At 35.5% G+C, this 21,978-nt stretch overlaps 2 protein-coding genes across 7 annotated transcripts in view; one reads left to right on the top strand and one right to left on the bottom strand.

The window, feature by feature from the left end:
• The window catches only part of rdgA (retinal degeneration A), a 1,310,388-nt gene that overhangs the window by 520,576 nt on the left and 767,834 nt on the right, over window positions 1–21,978 (bottom strand). The window lies entirely within an intron of this gene.
• The window catches only part of LOC137248343 (uncharacterized), a 36,794-nt gene that overhangs the window by 4,251 nt on the left and 10,565 nt on the right, over window positions 1–21,978 (top strand). The window lies entirely within an intron of this gene.

The following is a 21,978-nucleotide window of genomic DNA, read 5'->3' as shown; positions in this document are numbered from 1 at the left end:
CTTTCGTAATCTCCATATAATCGGATGTATAAGATAAGAAATATATAGTGAACAGATGTACATACCAAAATGTTTTTTAAGATAAATATAAAATAAAAAATGGCAAAAAACCCCCTTATCTGAACGATCGGTTGTATGGGATATATATTATATATAGCTCCGATCGAAACGATTTTTACAGGACATCTTCTATGATATATTAGAATATATATAACCATGTTTCACGTTTTCATTTCGGAAACTAAGGGAGAAATGGCCAAAAATCTTTCTATCTGAACGATCGGTTGTATGGGATAGGTATATACTATATACATATAGCTCCGATCAAATTGATTTTTTCAGGAAATCTTCTATGATACATTAGAATAAATACTACCAAGTTTAACGTTTTTATATTGGAAATTAAGGGAGAAACGGCAATCTTTCTATCTGAACGATCGGTTGTATGGGATATATATTATATATAGCTCCGATCGAAATGATTTTTTCATGAAATCTTCTATGCTACTTTAGAATAAATATCACCAAGTTTAACGTTATTATATTAGAAATTAAGGGAGAAATTGCCAAAAATCTTTCTATCTGAACGATCGGTTGTATGGGATATATACTATATATAGCTCCGATCAAAGTGATTTTTTCAGAAAATCTTCTATGATATATTAAAATATATATCACCGTGTTTCACGTTTATACTTTCTAAATTAAGGGAGAGATGGCCAAAAATCTTTCTATCTGAACGATCGGTTGTTTGGGATATAACTATATATAGCTCCGATCAAAGTGATTTTTTCAGGATATCTTCTATGATATATTAGAATATATATCACCGAGTTTCAAAAATCAAAACCGTCTTATCTGAACGATCGGCTGTATGGGAGATATATGTTATAGTGGTCCGATCCTACCGGATCCGACAAATGTCTAATATAATACAAAAATACATCCTTGTGCCAAATTTCATTGAGATATCTCAAAATTTGAGGGAGTAGTTTGCGTTCAAAAAGACATACGGACGGACGGACAGACGGACATGGCTATATCAACTCAGTTCGTCGCCCTGATCAATTCGGTATACTTAATAATGAGTCTATTCTTCTATATTTCTCAACGTTACAAACATCGGACCAAAGTTAATATACCATTTCATGTTCATGAGAGGTATAAAAATAAGCATTTGAATACTAATATATTATCATATATATTTTTCAAAGCGATGGGGTGCACTTACCAAAGCTTTCTAAAGTCCTTTTTGTAGGCAGGCCACTCCAAAAGTAAGTCGTTAATTGGTTTGTCTTTACTTTTTTGTAAGGATGTTTCGCGGTATTCTGAGGTTTCAACCCAACGTCTTTGAACCTCCTCCTACGGTTCACAAAAATATCGGAGCCATTCCTTGTTTTCCTCAAAGGCATCAACTGGCGAGCTTGGATCCGTTCGATGTCTTGCCGGAAACAAACTTTCCTTACGCAAACGTGCAACTGCATTTTTATAAAAATGGTAAAATTTTCCGCTTGGATATCTGTTGTTCTTATTCTAATAAAACTCCTGTAATTGTAATTGTTTTAGCAGTGCATAAAATATTTGTTTCTTGAAATAACTTGCTAAAACTATTTACATTTATGCATTTTTTGTTTAGGCTTTATTTTAAATATATTTACTTACAATTTAGATGCCCAAATAACGTGTCCAATTTCCACTCGCTAAGTGTTTTGAACAAAATATCCGCCATTACTTCCCTTGTTTTATTTTTTACTCACTGGTATGAAAAATGTCTTTTCCCTTTAAAATGCAACCACTAACTGAAGACTTTGTGTGCTTATTTTTAAAAGATCCCGTTATTATGTCTGGTTTTCGTTTATCTTTATAGCCAACGAGAGCCGAAGAAACTTGGTAGGCGATGCGAAATAACCAAGAAACGTTGTTCTTCATTATAAAAAACATTTCTTATTTATTTGCAAGCTTCTGCTACAATCTGTTGTATCCAGATTCAAACTAAGCAATATTAAGAAATTGTGTTCTTGATAATTTTCACAGTTTTAAACAGTTTTTCTTTATACAAATTTGTTGTTGTTTGGCAGCAAGAAAATCGTTTGCCTATTTTTTTCTTAATACAAGTAAACCCCTTCTCTCAAATTAAGCAAATGTTAAGAACTTTTTCTTGGTTTTTTTATTATTTTTTATTTACATTATTTCTTATTTCAGGAATAGTCGTTTTGTTAATTGAAGTAAAAACCAAGTCAATATTGATTATATCTTAAATTTTGGAATAAGAATATATTTTTCTAGATTTAAGTAAAACATTTTTCTCCGTGCAGGAGTTGTGTAGCGCAACCCTGTCAAGGGGTTGCAAGCGCAATATATAGCTTCCCCAACCCAATTGTCAACCTCACCTACACGTGGCGAATCCTGTTTCTTTAACAGCCCAAGGCCTAGAAGGCTTCATATGGTCATACCAAATCGGTTCCAAGATGGTCGTGCTAGTACGTTAATGGTGCTTGTTACCAAAACGTACCGGACCTGCATCCGTCGCTACAACAACAAAAACAACAACAACTTGACAGCAAGTTAAATGGTGAGTCAAAAAAGATAGAATACTTAAAAAAAATTCATATAAAAAAAAGAATATTGCATATTAAAATCTTTGCAAATAAAGTAAACAGTCACCTGTCTAATCCAGGTCTGGTCAATGTTCTCTCCCTTTCCTTTCTGTTGTTGTTGATCTCTGTTGGGATTCCCTGTTGAGGATATAGCCTCATAACCTTTTCCTTTCTCTACCGCTTTTGTCTTTTTACCCGTTTGAGGTCACTTAACATTGAAGTTTATATCTGTTTTCTTTCTCTATTTTCCTTTACCTTTTACCATTCGCTGCTCTCCCCTAACTCACTTACTCTTAAATTGTGCACATCCTAACTTCTTCTCTACATCTATCAACCTCTACCACTATTTCTATCCTTCTTTCTCAACCTATATTTGTTCCTCTCAAGTGATATTATTTTGACATAAATTTCTTCAGAATGTTCTACTATGCTCCGTATGAAGTAATCATCAAAAATGGCGTATTATTCATTTTCATGCGTGTATGTGTAGCATAAGTGTGTGAGTGAGACATATAACTGTAATGCAATTCACATCACGTCCTTGCCTTAAACAGTCATCAAAAGTGGCATTTGAGTTGACTTTATTAACGTACACTCCCAATCAGGCATACCGAATTAATTGAGTACGTATGTATTTGAGGTAAGGGCGATATTAAAACCATTTCCATTGCATTGCATATGGGGAATTTGTGAAGCAGGTAAGAGGATATTTGCAAAGATGAAAGGTTCATGTATTTATTTATTTTTCTAAAACACTTATTAAAGGTCGCAACAACGACAATTTCTAAAACATGGCAGTTCGACATGTGCACCTCTTATCAATGATTAATATAAAATATAAAAAATTGTATAACTTCTTTAAAACGCATACAAAACCTGCCTTAATTATTCTAAAAAAAATGTTTAAAGTAAACCACAGAACAAAGTAGTTGAAAATGGAAGGTGGTCCCATGCTTACCGTACACAGAAACAAGAAGATTGTTCATAGCATCATATCGATAGATATGATAACAGAGTACCTCAAAACACCTAAAAGTGTACACCTTTTCCGAGTAAAATGTTGTTCAGAAATGGTAAAAAGTATTTCACAATAATTAATTGTAATTCAAAAACAATAAATTGGACTTCAAAACAGTCAAATGTAATTCAGAAGTGGTACAAGTGTTGCCAAGTGTACTTCGGAAAGCGTCATATGTTTTTCAGAATAGTCAATTTCAATTCAATTGTTAATAGTACTTCAAAATTGTGAATTGTAATTCGGAAGCCGTAAATTTTATTTCAGAAATCTTTAATTGTACTTCAGAATAGCCAATTGAACCGTTGAAACCGTTAATTGTACTTCACAAACTACTTATTGTGCTTTAGTTGCATTTCCAGTATTTTACTTTTATGAGCTATATGTTAATTTTGAAACACATTTTACGGCTACGGGTGTACAATTGACTACTCTTTACGGTTTTTAAAGAACAATTTCTCATTTCTGAAGTAAAATTGATTTTTCTGCAATTGATTATTCTGAAAAATATTTTACAGTTTCGGAAATACAACTGACTATTCTTGAGTACATTTTAGAGCTTCTGAAGTACAATTTTCGTTTTCTGAAGTACACCTGGAAAAGATGTAGTCGGGCGCGCTCAAAATATATGCTCTCGAAAACACATTTGTCGGGTAACAGAAAAATTTCTGAAGCAGTTAAACTACCAAACTAAACTTATAAAAGCTCCTCTGGTGATCCTAATGGGTTATGATTCTTCTGAGGACTTCGTGTTAGAAGAACGGAACGTAAAATGCTCAAAGGAATTAGTTTAAGTGTTTTAAAGAAGTCAAATTTCTTGATATGGACTAATAACACGCTCAAACGATTTAGATTCACCATTATTTTTTATTATATTACACATATCTGATTTTTATTCCAAACCAATTATACTACTTGCTAAGCAGTTAATTGGAATCAGTTGATGAAGAAGATCATGAGGCAATATAATCGAAAATTCTAGTATTTAAATTTTGGAAACGCTGCCTTGCTAAAGAGGTCTACAAATAATCAATGATCATGTTTCGGAACCATTAGACTCAGAAAACTTTTAATCATGCACGGTTAGAAACCTTGGCCTTAAGTTTAAGCCATTCATCGGTCTTAGCAATTTTTTGTACTTAATTGGAGTTCTCTTAATTTACAACAAATACAAAAAAGTGCAGCTCAGTGTTAACACAAGTTTACCACCAAAATAGTGCAATGTGAAAACGTGTGATGTAATTGTAGACATTAACACTTTTCAGAGTGATATCAAAACTAATTTTTGAGTCAACGATGTTGGTCGTTATATTGATTAAAGGCAGATGTGAACAATAAGCCGCGGTGGTGTGGTGCTAGCATGATTCGCCTTTCACACCGAAAGACCTGCGTTCAAGTCCCGCTCGAAGCAACATCCAAACCTTTTTTGAATATACAAACTATCAAAACTAAACCAAAAAGGTTAAGCTCACTGTTGAAAATCTAAAAAATAAAATATTTTATTGGTGAAAAGTGCCTCAAGTCGTAGTAGATTCTTTTCACAACATTTTGTTATACAATCCTTCTTTTTTTTATACTCAGAGTGCTTTGCACACAGAGTATAATAACTTTGATTGGATAACGGTTGGTACAGATATAAGGAATCGAGATAGATATAGACTTCCATATATCAAAATCATCAGTATCGAAAAAAAATTTGATTGAGCCAGGTCCGCCCGTCTGCCGTTAGCACGATAACTTGAGTAAATATTGAGATATCTTCACCAAACTTAGTACACGAGCTTATCTGGATCCAGAATAGATTGGTATTGAAAATGAGCGAAATTGGATGATAACCACGCCCACTTTTTATATATATAAAATTTTGGAAAAACATAATGTTAAAATTTGGAATGTGGACTGATATTGAGACTCTTGATAAAAATTTGGAAATTTTTTATTAAATGGGCGTGGCACCGCCCACTTGTGATAAAATTAATTTTACAAATATTAATCATAAATCAAAAATCGTTAAACCTATCGTAACAAAATTCGGCAAAGAGGTTGCCTTTACTATAAGGAATGCTTTGAAGAAAAATTAATGAAATCGGTTAAGGACCACGCCCAAGACTTTTAAAAGGGTCGTGGACGAATAAAGCAAGCTATATCTTTACAATAAAGAGCTTTATATCAACGGTATTTCATTTTCCAAGTGTATTTATAACAGTAAATAGGAAAAACTTTAAATTTAAAAAAATGGGCCTGGCACCGCTCCTTTTATGACTAAGCAATTTTCTATGTTTCGGGAGCCATAACTCGAAGAAAAATTAACAGATCTTAATAAAATTTGGTACACAAATTTTCCCTATAGCAGAAAATATTTCTAGTAAAAATTGACGGGATCGGTTAAAGACCACGGCAACTTAGATATAAAACAAGTTTAAAAGGATCGAAGACTAGAATAATAAGTTATAACTTAGCAAAAAATAGATTTGAATCAATGATATTTCACTTATCAAGTTTTATTGTAAGAGGAAATGGGGAGAAATTTTTCTTTTAAACGGGCGGTGCCACGTGTTATGTAGAAAAGCAATTTATCTGAAATGAAATGTGCAATTGAAGCTCACGCTCAGTATATAATGTTCGGTTACACCCGAACTTAGACACCTTCACTGGTTTAAAATTGAAACCAAATTCAGTGCAGTCGTTTTATCATCAGAATTTTAAACCAAATTTAGTTTCAGATTTAAGTCAAAACGTTTAACCGTGAAATAACCTTACATACTTTGCATAGTGGTGTGGTTCTATACGGAACATTGTAGTCTTAGACATTATATCATAAATTAAATATATCCTATGAAATAATCTGTCACTTTTGTGAGCTGGAGTATTAAACGTCGGTTCACATTCTTTGTGTATGTGCCGCTCTGGCAATGCCGAGACTCTCCCATCTAGGTAGTGTGACTCTTATCCCTTCATGAAATGGAGGAAAAGTCCTGAAGACATACTTAAATATATTAAAAGCCTCCAAACACAATAATTGGCTGAAAGATCAAGCACAATAGAGCTAAATAAAAGTCGCAGTGCATCGAGGCCTAATAATAATAATAATAAACCATGTCAAAGTTTGGCAAGTAGTATGACTTACTTACTTACTTAATTGGCGCTTAACCGTCTAAACGGTTATGGCCGTCCAACAAGGCGCGCCAGTCGCTCCTTCGCTCCGCCAACCGGCGCCAATTGGTCACACCAAGGGAGTTTAAATCGTTTTCCACCTGGTCCTTCCAACGGAGTGGGGGCCGCCCTCTACCTCTGCTTCCATAGGCGGGTTCCGATAGAAACACTTTCTTGGCCGGAGCATCATCTTTCATTCGCATAACATGGCCTAGCCAGCGCAGCCGCTGCGTTTTAATTCGCTGGACTATGTTGATGTCTGCGTATAGCTCGTACAGCTCATCGTTAAATCTTCTTCGGTACTCGCCATCGCCAACGCGTAGAGGTCCATAAATCTTTCGAAGAACTTTTCTCTCGAACACTCCCAAAGCCGCTTCATCTGCTGTTGTCATGGTACATGCTTCTGCCCCATATAGCAGGACGGGTACGATAAGTGACTTGTAGAGTATGATTTTCGTTCGCCGAGAGAGGACTTTACTTTTCAATTGCCTACTTAGTCCAAAGTAGCATTTATTGGAAAGATTGGTTCTTCGCTGGATTTCAGTGCTGATGTTGTTGCTAGTGTTGATGCTGGTTCCCAAATAAACAAAGTCTTTTACTATTTCGAAATTATGGCTGCCAACAGTAGCGTGGTTGCCAAGGCGCATATGCGCTGACTCTTTGCTCGATGACAGCAGGTACTTCGTTTTGTCCTCATTCACCATCAAACCCATCTTTACCGCTTCTTTTTCCAGCTTGGAGTAAGCAGAACTAACAGCGCGGGTGTTTAGGCAGATGATATCAATGTCATCAGCATATGCCAGTAATTGCACGCTTTTATAGTATATTGTTCCAGTGCGGTTAAGTTCTGCAGCTAGTATAATTTTCTCCAGCATCAAATTAAAGAAATCGCACGATAGGGGGTCACCCTGTCTGAAACCTCGTTTAGTTTCGAACGGCTCGGAGAGGTCCTTCCCAATTCTGACTGAGCTGATGGTGTTGCTCAACGTCATTTTGCACAGCCGTATAAGTTTTGCGGGGAAACCAAATTCAGACATAGCGGCATATAGGCAGCTCCTTTTCGTGCTGTCGAAGGCGGCTTTAAAGTCGACGAAGAGGTGATGTGTGTCGATTCTCTTTTCACGGGTTTTTTCCAAGATTTGGCGCATTGTGAAAATCTGGTCGATGGTAGATTTACCAGGTCTGAAGCCGCACTGATAAGGTCCAATCAGCCGGTTCACGGTGGGCTTCAATCTTTTGCACAATACACTTGAAAGGACCTTATATGCGATATTAAGAAGGCTGATTCCACGATAGTTGGTGCATTTTGCAGTATCCCCTTTCTTGTGGACTGGGCAAAGAACACTTAGATTCCAACCGTCGGGCATGCTTTCGTCCGCCCATATTTTGCTAAGAAGCTGCTGCATGCGCCTTACCAACTCCTCGCCGCCGAACTTGAATAGCTCCGCAGGCAATCCATCAGCGCCCACGGCCTCGTTGTTTTTCAATCTGGTTATTGCTATTCTAACTTCGTCATAATCGGGCGGGGGGACATATATTCCATCATCATCGATTGTGGGATCGGGTTCTTCATCTCTGCGCGGTGAATTGCTGCCTCCATTTAGGAGAGCAGAGAAGTGTTCCCTCCATAATCTAAGCACTCTCTGGACATCAGTTACAAGGTCGCCGTTTTCATTCCTACAGGAGTTTGCCCCGGTCTTAAACCTTCCGTCTGTCGCCGTATTTTTTGGTAGAATTTTCGGGCGTTATTCCTGGTGGCTAGCAGCTCAAGCTCCTCGCACTCACGCCTTTCTGCTTCTGCTTTTTTCTTCCTGAAAAGGCGTCTCGCTTCCCTTTTCAACTCACGATAGCGTTCACACACTCCTCTTGTCGCGCTCGCTTTTAACGTAGCCTTGTAGGCAGCGTCTTTTCTTTCGGTTGCAACGCGGCATTCTTCATCATACCAGTTGTTTTTTCGGGGCCGCCGGTAAGTAGTATGACACGTTCAAGAAATAGAGGCCACCCTATTGTGGATATGCATATAAATTGGTTAATTTAAAGCTTAGCCATTTCCGCTGTATAAAATTCGTATTCTAAAATTTTGTATAAACTTTATGTTTGTGCACATATATAATGTATGTAAATATGTACATGTAAACTTTCGGGACTATTAAAAATGTATAGAAATTTTACCAAAATTTTTATTTTATGCATGGCATAGAAAATAAACTAAATCAAGATACATATATGAATGGATATTTGAAATTGATCTTGTATTTCCCAAAACAATTTGGTCATTGATTAAAAAAAAGGCTAAATACGCAAACAACCCATTGTTTTTCTAGTAAATAGAATTATGTACATAAGAACGTAGGCATCTATTCATGCATTTAAAATTACAGATTGAAGTGCTTTGAGCGAGAATTATTCTATACATATACGATTAGTGGAAAAGCGTATATATAATTCAAGAATTTTTGGTAACGACCAATCATAGCGAAAACTGGATTCCTAAACCTTAAAATGTAAGTTGTATGAGCAAGCTCCTAGAAGTATCAGCAGACGTGGAAACCAATTGCTCACATTGTTTAAACATATCGCAGTTAAGTGTGCAACTTTTTATACCCTTGTTCCTTTTAATACTCTTATTCTTGTACACAGGGTATTATAACTTTGATTGGATAACGGTTGGTTGTACAGATATAAAGGAATCGAGATAGATATAGACTTCCTACATCAAAATCTTCAGTGTCGAAAAAAATTTGATTGAGCCATGTCCTACCGTTCCGTCTGTCCGTTAACACGATAACTTGAGTAAATATTGAGATATCTTCACCAAATTTGGTAAATGAGCTTATCTGGGCCCAGAAGAGATTGGTACTGAAAATATATATAACATTTTCGAAAACACAAAAAACCTGATTATTTAGTAAATAATACACCCAGAATGTTGAAATTTGAAGTGTGGAGTGATATCGAGACTATTGATAAAAATTTTAAAAAATTTTCTAAAATGGGCCTGGTACCGCCCACTTGTGACAAAATTAATTCTACAAAGATTATTAAACATAAATCAAAAATCGTTAAACCTATCGTAACTAAATTCGGCAGAGAGGTTGCCTTTACTATAAGGAATGCTTTGAAGAAAAATTTACGAAATCGGCTAAGGACCACGCCCACTTTTATATAAAAGATTTTTAAAAGGGTTCTGGACGAATAAAATAAGCTATATCTTTACAAAAACGAGCTTTATATCAATGGCATTTCATTTCCCAAGTGGAGTTATAACAATAAATAGGAAAAACTTCAAATTTTAAAAAATAGGCGTACTACCGCCCCTTGTGTGACTAAGCAATTTTCTATGTTTCGGGAGCCATAACCCGAAGAAAAATTAGTTCAGAATAGAACCATATGTATATGTATGTGGGAATGGGTTAAGGTACTAAATACTTTAATCCGTTCTACTGTATTTTACTGTATCCAGATTGAACACAGAAACATATTGTTTTGTAATAAAATATTGAAGTAATGGAAAATATAAAAATTGAGTTATAAAACGAGTATCGACATATACAGACTTAAATATTTAAATAAGTGTTAATTTTGTAATTCTTGTTAATTATTTTTGAAAACAAATATAAATGCTGAACATCCCAAATTAAAATAAGTGTTTTTTATTCATTAAACTAAGAGGCACCACATGTAATATTGCGCAGCCTTGAAACACTATTAAGCACACAAAACAAACAACAACAGTATTTCTAGTGTACAGCTGGGTATGTAATGTTCGGTTTCACTCGAACTTAGACTTCCTACTTGTTATTGCACATTCTAATAAATTTTAAACTTGCTAAATTTTCTTTGCCAAACACTAAGTATTTCATTTGTGTTTTGACTCGCTAAACTTTTATTTACATAAGTTTAAAATGTGGCTTACCAAAGACATGGTTAATAATGCAAATACTCGCACTCGTATTTTAAGTTAATAAAAAAACCCAACAGTAAAACTGACTGGTTTTAGAGCACTGATTAAGTAGTGCTTTTGAAATTTTAACCAGATTTTCAGCAATGCTTAGGCTTTGGCGTGTTCATTCTGTCAAGGGGCGGAAACCCGCGTAGAAATTGGTCTATTTATTCTTGACTTCTGATTGTCTTGCCTTCTCATCGTCGCTAATATGACGGGGTTCCGTTTGTAAAGCGGCAACGGCAGATTTGTCTTCGTTCTTGGGGGAAATGTATATTTCCATCTTTTCGACGAAGCTTATATTCTCCAGTTTATTGGTTTTAAGTAGGATTCGCGCGATCTTTTTTTTCTATGTACCTGTTTCCTATGTCCAAATAGGGCTAGCTTAGATAATTCTTCCACGCCATATCCGTCAGAGACTATTTTGTGCCAGCCGGCTTTCACTAAAAATGAAAATATTTCATCTCACAGGTTCATTACAACTTGGACGTATGAACCTTCAACGAAAGCAATCAGCTCTTTATCAGTGCTATCAAATTATGGAACTCACTACCAAATGACATTAAAAATGAACGCAACAACAGGCGCTTTAAATTGGCTTTATCAGAATTTCTGCAAAATATACATGCATAATATCTTTTTTAATTTTTCTGAAACAGATTCATTCTTTTATTTTTCTTTCTTATTTTGTTTTATTTTTGTGCATTCATACAAATATACTTACATAGAATAGTTGATAGTGCTAAGCTTTAATTCTGCGATTAGTTTTTATAAACTACTTATTTAACATAATATGTATTAAAAATAAATTTAGAAATTCGAAATATTGTATAAGATCCGAATGTTGATGTACGTTAAGAGACAATAGTCTCACTTGTAAAAATTTTTTAATGAACTAAACTGAAACTGAAAAAAAAACATTAAAGTTATTTGATGGGCGTAGCATTAAATTTAAGCATAAGTTCCTAGAGAAGACACCCCCTCTCATTTTTCCATTAACATGTAAAATATTTACCTTTACTATGCGCTTACAGGTTTAAGTCTCCAGTAATAGAAAATTTATCGATTTGCTATTGAGTATTTATCGATTTGTTATTGAAAAGTTATCGATTTGATAAGTAAAAGTAATCGATTTTTTATAAAAAAAGTTATCGATTTCAAATCGAAATTCCATCGATTTCTTTTAGGAGTGTTATCGTTATCAGCATGTTATCGGCGACTCATCGGTCGGCATAAACAAGTAGGTCTCGTCCGCCAATTTGTAGGTAAAATTAAAATAAGCACGACTCAAATTGGAAAAGAATCTCGGCCTTAAACCTCTTCGGAGGTTATCGCGCCTTACATTTATTTTTTTTTATTTTAACTGGCCATATCAAGCCGATAATAAGCCGATGAGTCGGCGATAGCAAACCGGTAAGTTTATCGTCGACTTCGCTATCGATAATAAATAATAATAAAGCTTATCGCAATCGGTTGATACCGTTAAAAATCCTACGAAGCTCTTCTCAAGCATGAAATTATTTATTACTGTCAAAGTTACCTCATTTGTAGTCTAACTACAATCCCTGGGTAAGGCCTACATATTAACACATCGCACTTTGTGGGCCTCACTTCTGTTTTTGGTAAATACAAGGGTAGACCTCGTTGGTTTAAATTGAAATCAAGGTCTGTGCATCATTTGCACGAAAACCGGTAAAATCTAAATTGTAAACCAAATTTTATTTGGTCTCATGCCATATAGTACACAAATTAATGCTTAAACTTAAAACCGTGTACCAATTACTGCAATCATAATTTCACATTTTTGTAAGTTACTTTTTATGTAATCATTATTATACGTAGGTAACTGATATTCGGATTACACTCCTTGTAATTTCAATCTTTACAAAGTAAAGATAGCACCAATCAAAACAGTAATGCAAATGATTATGATAACGGTAATCGTAATTAAAGTTTAGTAATACATTAGGGTTACAGCAATCATAATTAATCGTTCAAACTGTTTGTATTAATTTATTCGTTTTTTAAATATAATGATTCATTAATTTCTATTACCTGACCAGGCAATTAATTACTGATTAATTAAAATTGTTATCAAAAAACACAAATTCTTTGTCATTTTAAAATATAACCAAATCATTTAGAAATCGATAAGTTAATTTATTACAAAATAATAAAATAAATATTTATTTACTTTACTTTCCTTTTGTTTTTGTTTTTGATTATTTTTATCCTTCTATTTATTTGATTATTTTTAAAGAAAAATAATTTTGAAAATTTATTAACTAACTATTTATATGAAAGAGTAGTGAAATATGTACGACCGTTGGATAAGAACCTAATTAGAAACTAATATTATTTTTAGTCAGTCAAATTTTAAATTATCACACAACAAATTTTTTCTTTAAAACCCGCAGTGTTAATTTCATCTCCAATAAGTGCTGAAAAAACAAACTATACTGCTATATTTTTATACTCAGTTGAGCAGAGCTCACAGAGTATATTAAGTTTGATTGGATAACGGTTGGTTGTACATATATAAAGGAATCGAGATAGATATAGACTTCCATATATCAAAATAATCAGGATCGAAAAAAAATTTGATTGAGCCATGTCCGTCCGTCCGTCCGTTAACACGATAACTTGAGTAAATTTTGAGGTATCTTGATGAAATTTGGTATGTAGGTTCCTAAGCACTCATCTCAGATCGCTATTTAAAATGAACGATATCGGACTATAACCACGCCCACTTTTTCGATATCGAAAATTTCGAAAAACCGAAAAAGTGCGATAATTCATTACAAAAGACAGCTAAAGCGACGAAACTTGGTAGGTGAGTTGAACTTATGACGCAGAATAGAAAACTAGTAAAATTTTGGACAATGGGCGTGGCACCGCCCACTTTTAAAAGAAGGTAATTTAAAACTTTTGCAAGCTGTAATTTGGCAATCGTTGAAGATATCATGATGAAATTTGGCAGAAACGTTACTGCTATTACTATATGTACGCTTAATAAAAATTAGCAAAATCGGAGAAGGACCACGCCCACTTTTAAAAAAATTTTTTTTTTAAAGTAAAATTTTAACAAAAAATTTAATATCTTTACAGTATATAAGTAAATTATGTCAACATTCAACTCCAGTAATGATATGGTGCAACAAAATACAAAAATAACAGAAAATTTCAAAATGGGCGTGGCTCCGCCCTTTTTCATTTAATTTGTCTAGGATACTTTTAACGCCATAAGTCGAACAAAAATTAACCAATCCTTTTGAAATTTGGTAGGGGCATAGATTTTATGACGTTAACTGTTTTCTGTGCAAATGGGCGAAATCGGTTAATGCCACGCCCAGTTTTTATACACAGTCGACCGTCTGTCCTTCCGCATGGCCTTTAACACGATAACTTGAGCAAAAATCGACATATTTTTACTGAACTTAGTTCACGTGCTTACGTGAACTCACTTTATCTTGGTATGAAAAATGAACGAAATCCGACTATGACCACGCCCACTTTTTCGATATCGAAAATTACGAAAAATGAAAAAATGCCATAATTCTATACCAAACATGGTAAGGTAATTGGATTGTTTTATTGACGCGAAATATAACTTTAGAAAAAACTTTATAAAATGGTTGTGACACCTACCATATTAAGTAGAAGAAAATGAAAAGTTCTGCAGGCCAAATAAAAAACCCTTAAAATCTTGGCAGGTATTACATATATAAATAAAGTAGCGGTATCCAACAGATGATGTTCTGGGTCACCCTGGCCCACATTTTGGTCGATATCTGGAAAACGCCTTCACATCACTCCCTTTTAAAACTCTCATTAATACCTTTAATTTGATACCCATATCGTACAAACACATTCTAGAGTCACCCCTGGTCCACCTTTATTGCGATACCTCGAAAAGGCGTTCACCTATAGAACTAAGGCCCTCTCCCCTTTAAAATACTCATTAACACCTTTCTTTTGATACCCATATTGTACAAACAAATTCTAGGATCACCCCTGGTCCACCTTTATGGCGATATCTCGAAAATGCGACAACCTATACAACAACCACCACTCCCTTTTAAAATCCTAATTAATACCTTTAATTTGATACCCATATCATACAAACACATTCTAGAGTCACCCCTGGTCCACCTTTATGGCGATATTTCGAAACGGCGTTCACCTATAGAACTAAGGATTACTCCCTTTTAGAATACTCATTAACACCTTTCATTTGATACTCATATCGTACAAACGCATTCTAGAGTCACCCGTGGTCCACCTTTATGGCGATATCTCAAAAAGGCGACCACCTATACAACTACCACCACTCCCTTTTAAAACCCTCATTAATACCTTTAATTTGATACCCATATCGTACAAACAAATTCTAGGGTCACACCTGGTCCACCTTTATGGCGATATCTCGAAACGGCGTCCACCTGTGGGACTAATCATCACTCCCTTTTAAAATACTCATTAACACCTTTCTTTTGATACCCATATTGTGCAAACAAATTCTAGGGTCACCCCTGGTCCACCTTTATGGCGATATCTCGAAACGGCGTCCACCTATGGAACTAAGGATTACTCGCTTTTAAAATACTCATTAATACCTTTCTTTTGATACCCATATTGTACAAACAAATTCTAGGGTCACCCCTGGTCCACCTTTATGGCGATATCTCGAAACGGCGTCCACCTATGGAACTATGGATTACTCCCTATTAAAATACTCATTAATACCTTTCTTTTGATACCCATATTGTACAAACAAATTCTAGGGTCACACCTGGTCCACCTTTATGGCGATATCTCGAAACGGCGTCCACCTGTGGGACTAATCATCACTCCCTTTTAAAATACTCATTAACACCTTTCTTTTGATACCCATATTGTGCAAACAAATTCTAGGGTCAACCCTGGTCCACCTTTATGGCGATATCTCGAAACGGCGTCCACCTATGGAACTAAGGATTACTCGCTTTTAAAATACTCATTAATACCTTTCTTTTGATACCCATATTGTGCAAACAAATTCTAGGGTCACCCCTGGTCCACCTTTATGGCGATATCTCGAAACGGCGTCCACCTATGGAACTAAGGATTACTCGCTTTTAAAATACTCATTAATACCTTTCTTTTGATACCCATATTGTACAAACAAATTCTAGGGTCACCCCTGGTCCACCTTTGTGGCGATATCTCGAAACGGCGTCCACCTATGGAACTAAGGATTACTCCCTATTAAAATACTCATTAATACCTTTCTTTTGATACCCATATTGTACAAACAAATTCTAGGGTCACCCCTGGTCCACCTTTATGGCGATATCTCGAAACGGCGTCCTCCTATGGAACTAAGAATTACTCCCTTTTAAAATACTCATTAACACCTTTCATTTGATACTCATATCGTACAAACGCATTCTAGAGTCACCCGTGGTCCACCTTTATGGCGATATCTCAAAAAGGCGACCACCTATACAACAACCACCACTCCCTTTTAAAACCCTCATTAATACCTTTAATTTGATACCCATATCGTACAAACAAATTCTAGGGTCACACCTGGTCCACCTTTATGGCGATATCTCGAAACGGCGTCCACCTGTGGGACTAATCATCACTCCCTTTTAAAATACTCATTAACACCTTTCTTTTGATACCCATATTGTACAAACAAATTCTAGGGTCACCCCTGGTCCACCTTTATGGCGATATTTCGAAACGGCGTCCACCTATGGAACTAAGGATTACTCCCTTTTAAAATACTCGTTAACACCTTTCATTTTTTCATTTGATACCCATATCGTACAAACGCATTCTAGAATCAACCCTGATCCACCTTTATGGCTATATCCCTAAATGGCGTCCACCTATAGAACTATGGCCCACTCCCTCATAAAATACTCTTTAATGCCTTTCATTTGATACACATGTCATACAAACACATTCCAGGGTTTCCCTCGGTTCATTTTCCTACATGGTTATTTTCCCTTATGTTGTCACCATAGCTCTCAACTGAGTATGTAATGTTCGGTTACACCCGAACTTAACCTTCCTTACTTGTTTTTACATGTATATACATATGCACTTCAACTTTATATGGACTGCTATGTGTGTAACTTTATCTAAACTTATGAAATTGTTACGCAGAAAATTAGTAATGCTAAATGACGACCACCGTGGTGTGATGGTAGCGTGCTCCGCCTGCCACACCGTATGCCCTGGGTTCGCACCCCGGGCAAAGCAACATCAAAATTTTAGAAATAAGTTTTTCAATTAGAAGAAAACTTTTCTAAGCGGGGTCGCACCTCGGCAGTGTTTGGCAAGCGCTCCGGGTGTATTTCTGCCATGAAAAGCTCTCAGTGAAAAGCCATCTGCCTTGCAGATGCCGTTCGGAGTCGGCATAAAACATGTAGGTCCCGTCCGGCCAATTTGTAGGGAAAATCAAGAGGAGCACGACGCAAATTGGAAGAGAAGCTCAGCCTTAGATCTCTTCGGAGGTTATCGCGCCTTACATTTATTCATTTTATTTTAAATTTCAGTATGCATATTACTCAGTTGCAACTGAAATGCGTTTCTCCATTTTATCTCTACACTATTCTCCACTAATATGACAGTAAATGGTGTGTGTCCACGATTTATGGCAACCGATTACGCTATATGTTGTTGTTGTTGTAGCAGTGCTTGGCCCCAGTCTAATAGGTGCGACCGATCACAAATTGTCATCATTATCCTCTAACGGGAGTCCAAGGAAACTTGCTGTTTCAACAGGGGTGGACCATAATGAGAGGGGTGTTAGAGGCGTTGGTTCCACAATACAGTTGAAGAGATGGTTGGTGTCATGTGGGAACACGTTACAAGCAGGACATATATTTTGTATGTCGGGGTTGATTCTGGATAAGTAAGAGTTTAAACTGTTACAGTATCCAGATCGAAGTTGAGCTAGAGTGATTCGCGTTTCCCTGGGGAGTGCGCGTTCCTCTTCTACAAGTTTTGGGTATTGTTCTTTGAGTACTGAATTCACCGGGCAATTCCTGGTATAGCGATCCGACGCCTGTTTGTGGGGTTCACTGAGGACCTGCTTGTGTTTTTTGGCTTCATACGGCTGTGGTCTCAGGTGCCGTATTTCCTCATAATGCTTACGGAGATCACTCCTTAAGCCCCTGGGCGGCGTTGGCTCATCAATCAGATTTCTGTTGGGGTGCGCAGGTTTCTGGGTATTCAACATGAACTGTTTGGTTATACACTATAACCAACAGAGGTGCGTGTTAGTTTACCACTGCCGCGAGTCTTCAATTATTGAGGGGATGTTTGGAATAATGGTATAAGTCGAGTTACACCGTTTTTCCATAAATCAACTAAATAAAAAGAGCACGATTACATACACATACCATATTAATCTTAGAAAATAATTGTGATATTTAACAAAGATATTAGCTTCATTTATGGAAAAATGGTATAACTCTCTAATAAAATTTTGCAGTAGTGAAGCATCGAAATGGTATGAAAATATATTCAATGTCGTAGACCAGAAAGAACTGAGAAATAAAAGAATTGAAGTGGTTTCAAAAACGACTAAGCAGACAGAGAACTCCATTGTTAAAAATAGAAAAAGTTTAAAAATGATAAAAGTAGTAAAAAAAATTGCTAAAAATAACAAACGGAAATAACAAAAAGTTATAAGCACATCTAAATAATAGAATATAATGTGTTTAGCAATGGTTATTAATGTATATACTATTTTGTTTAATAAAGTATCTCAATCAAAATATTTGATATTCGATCTATGGAATAACGGTATAACTCAAAAAAAAGAAATCATCCATTTTCTAATAAAGTTATGTATATATAAAATTTGTTACTTTTTCTTATCAAAGAATCATACTATCTAAAATCCTACCAAGTAAGTAAGTTAAGTTTTTTTCACCTTGCTCAATAGGTTTATTCTTGAGTTATACCGTTATTCCACACATCCCCTCAATTGCCGCTAAATGGCTCTCCTAAGCATTATCTAAGTAACGATAATCGTTTTTTACCCGCAAATGTAGATGTATATACATGTAAAAAAAATACGGCTTATAAAAAAAAATCTGGATGTTGCTTCGGCCAGGACTTGAACCCAGAAGGTTTAGTGTGAAAGGCGGATGACGCTAGTATCACACTTGCTTGCTGTTCACATCTGCCATTATTCAATACAACGTCGTCTCTCTGGAACTAGTTTAGCTTTAGTATACATGCGAAGTCGTACATCTAACTCCTTATTCGCAAAACAATATTTGCATGTGCATAAAAACGTCGCATGCGGTTTAAAGCCAAAAACGAACATTTGCAATTGCTACCCACAACTAAGCCCATTTCTGATGCCAAAAGGATAAAACGTACGCGAACTTTATTATTATTGTTTTGAAAGTATTGTGACGAATATTAATGACACTAAATGACACTCACATCACTAGTCTGATGCTAAGTAAATGAAGCCACAACAACAATAAAGCAGGCAGTCACTCGTATCTACATAAACGAATCAATCATTATGTCTACACATATGTACGTACACGCAGCGGAGAGAGACGCACAAACACATGCATATATCTTTTCTGAAATACTCCCAAAAGTAGGCACTCGGCTGTGGAAGTAATCCTCACATATACACACGCATGGGCTATGCGAGAAGCTATAAAAATCGGGCATCTGTAGTTATAACTGAGAAATTTATAGCTGGTAATCAAATAGCAAATTCTAGAAATATAAACGCCTAGAAATATGTCAACGAGGAAACCAAAGAGTATAAGAGCAGCAGCTGAGGCACGACGAATCAGTTTGATTTAAGCACGCTATCTGTCGAGAAGTAGAAGTGTTGTTGTGAAGTACTTTAATAAAGGCCATTTTGCATTATTGAATAGTGGAGTTATTTATTCAACAGTTTAGTGATTCGGACGTTAGTAGAAGGTTGCAAATAAGAGGAATAGCACTAAATACGTTACAGTATCTATTACATTATATATGAGTATGACAAAGCTTATATAAATATTGCATATTAAAATTTTCAAGCGAAAATGTAAAGTTGGCAACAAATTAAATCAGTATTTGTGAGAAAATATTGTCATACTCCGGCTTTCAAATGTACAAAGAGCAAGTTTTCCTGCTGAAAAGTGCGATGAAAAACAGCAACAAAAACGTAACAATGGCACAAAAAATAAAGCAATAACAACCACACATCATAGATACTATATGAATAAAAAGTAGTAAACAACTGTAAGCGAGACTACAAACGTTAAAGTTAAATACTCATCCGTTGGCTGTAACAGTTGGAAGCTCATAAATAATAACGGAAATTAAGAGAAGTGCCTGACCTTGGTAGTAATTAATTACGGGAAATTAATTAAATTTTGCATAAAATCAGCAAATAATAATTTCAAGTTGAATATATTTTTTTTTTTTTGTTGAGTTAGTATGCCAGTAACCAAGAAACTTGGTAAAAATCGTTTCTCCTTCAATGGGTATAAAGCACAAATTATTGTGAATATAAGAAACAAGAATTGCAACATTATCCCTTTTTACGTGCGAGTTTTTCGTCAAAGAGTTCTTTATAAAGTTTGCGAATAACCACCAATGCAAAATGAGGAAGTTAGTAAAAAAAATAATTAAACAAAAATTTTTTAAGTTAAACGGTTTTGTTGAAAACAATAGTTACATGAAGTAAAAATAATACGAAAAGCTAGAAAATAATTAGGTAGGTCATAGGTACTAGTCATCACACTCCTTATCAATATATGGCATTGATCAGACAATTAAACAAAAGCGTTGGGCGCGTGAAATTTCTAAAAATGTGACTGGTTAAGGTTCAGTTAGTTTTACTTATGACTATCAGTAGAAATATGATGCGTCCAACGCTTTTATTTAATTGTCTGATCAACGCCATAGATTGATAAGGAGTGTGCTGACTAGTACCTAGGACCTACCTAATTATTTTCTAGCTTTTCGTATTATTATTACTTCATGTAAGTATTGTTTTCAATAAAACCGTTTAACATTGATGATTTTAGCGACCTGTTTTAATCGAATATTGATTTTTTGCCGGCTCAAGGTCCAAAAACCCAATTGAAAAAACAATGTTTTTCGGTTTTTTTATGCCAATATATTTCGGCTACACTGCGGTAACCTTCCTCAGGGCATAAAAAAACTGAAAAACATTGTTTTTTCAATTGGGTTTTTGGACCTTGAGCCGGCAAAAAATCAATAAAACCGTTTAACTAAAAAAATTTTTTTAATGATTTTATTTTCAAGTTTTTAGTCTTTATTTAATTGCCTATTATTTCTCATTCTATTTAGTTCATTTAGTGACTCATTATTACAAGGACTCTTTCCTGACAATTTGTTACAACCTAAGTCCTCAATACATAATCCTTCCAAAGACTTTACTCGACTCTGCGCCACGTATGCTTGTCCCTCATCCAACTCCAAAATATTTTGATGTCACTTCTACCGGACTGTGTGCAATATTTGTTCCAAATATGAGCCAAATCGGGCATCATAGGTTGCTTTCTATTCATGTATCTATGTATTATGTGTTCCAAATATGGGCAAAATCGGACCACAAATATGATTTTTGTGAATATCTCGATCCTTCCGCCACCTAGCGGCAATTTTTTTATAGGTCGCTTTCAATTCTTGTACGTATTAAGTGTTCCAAATATGAGCCAAATCGGGCTACAAATACGATTTTTGTGAATATCTCGATCCATGCGCACCTAGCGGCGATTTTCTTTCACAGGTCGATTTCTATTCTTGTATGTATTAAGTGTTCCAAATATGAGCCAAATCGGTCCACAAATACGATTTTTGCGAATATCTCGATCCACGCGCCACCTAGCGGCGATTTTTTCATAGGTCGCTTTCTATTCTTGTATGTATTATGTGTTCCAAATATGAGCCAAATCGGGCCACAAATACGATTTTTGTGAATATCTCGCTCCATGCGCCACCTAGCGGCAATTTTTTTCACAGATCGATTTCTATTCTTGTATGTATTAAGTGTTCCAAATATGAGCCAAATCGGTCCACAAATACAATTTTTGCGAATATCCCGATCCATGCGCCACCTAGCGGCGATTTTTTTCTTATTATTGCATTGTCATCGGGTTCTGAACTATATTCCAAGTTTCATGCTTGTAGCTTATCGGGAAGTTACTTAAATTTCAATTACAAGATTCGTTTACAACGGCCGTGCAGCCGTGCATGCGGCCATGCGGCCTGTCAAC

This window comes from Eurosta solidaginis, chromosome 4, assembly GCF_040869045.1.
Source record: "Eurosta solidaginis isolate ZX-2024a chromosome 4, ASM4086904v1, whole genome shotgun sequence".
NCBI lineage: Eukaryota > Metazoa > Arthropoda > Insecta > Diptera > Tephritidae > Eurosta > Eurosta solidaginis.
This window is presented reverse-complemented; position numbering and strand designations above follow the sequence as displayed.